This window comes from Trachymyrmex septentrionalis, unplaced genomic scaffold (genome assembly GCF_001594115.1).
Source record: "Trachymyrmex septentrionalis isolate Tsep2-gDNA-1 unplaced genomic scaffold, Tsep1.0 scaffold75, whole genome shotgun sequence".
NCBI classification, from domain to species: domain Eukaryota; kingdom Metazoa; phylum Arthropoda; class Insecta; order Hymenoptera; family Formicidae; genus Trachymyrmex; species Trachymyrmex septentrionalis.
The window spans coordinates 275,105-275,784 of NW_017305938.1; the positions used below are offsets into that span (position 1 = coordinate 275,105).

Here is a 680-nt window from a genome sequence, read left to right on the forward strand (position 1 = left end):
TGATAATAAAGTTCGCTTCATCGATTCTCCGTTTCGATTCTCCAGTCAGAAAACACAGACTCGAATTTCGAGCAGGATTCACCGGAGCACAATCGGAGCACAGTCGCTTCCTTGATTCTACCTCAGGCTCTTCAATCTCAATGTATCTCGTTTCAGAATGGGAATTATCATTTGGATTTCTCACAATGAGCGCAACGTCCCGATTGCCGTGAGATGTCCGTTCTCGTTCGGGATCGTGGCACAGATCGTTCCTCCGTGTAGCGTCAAGTATCCTCCACAGTTACTCGGACCGCGCGCTGGCGATGACATTCGCCGATGATGACGGGGCGTCGCGAGAGCGTCGAACGCGGAGAGCGTCGGGTCTCACGTCGGGAACAGCCAGAATGGACAACGTCGGGCTCTCCACCTGCCGCCGCGGGTCCTCGCTCACGGACGCTCTCGGAGTAACGATCGCATGCGAACGAGAGGAGGAAAAGGGAGCGAAGGAGATCGAGCGGGAGCGGGATCAGCCGACCGCGGCCGAAGTGCAGCGAAGAAGGTCCGGATGGACTGTATATATACCGGGTGCTACTAGCTCGCGTCGCGCCTGGCAGCCGACTGACTCCGGCGAAAGAGGATGAAGCCGGGCGACGTGGCTCTGACGCCGCCGCAGGGCTCCGCCGCCGCCGCCGCCGCCGCCG

The 680-nt window shown here is 59.3% G+C and overlaps 1 protein-coding gene across 2 annotated transcripts in view; it reads right to left on the reverse strand.

The window, feature by feature from the left end:
- The window catches only part of LOC108754079, a 93,740-nt gene that overhangs the window by 50,062 nt on the left and 42,998 nt on the right, over positions 1–680 (reverse strand). The window lies entirely within an intron of this gene.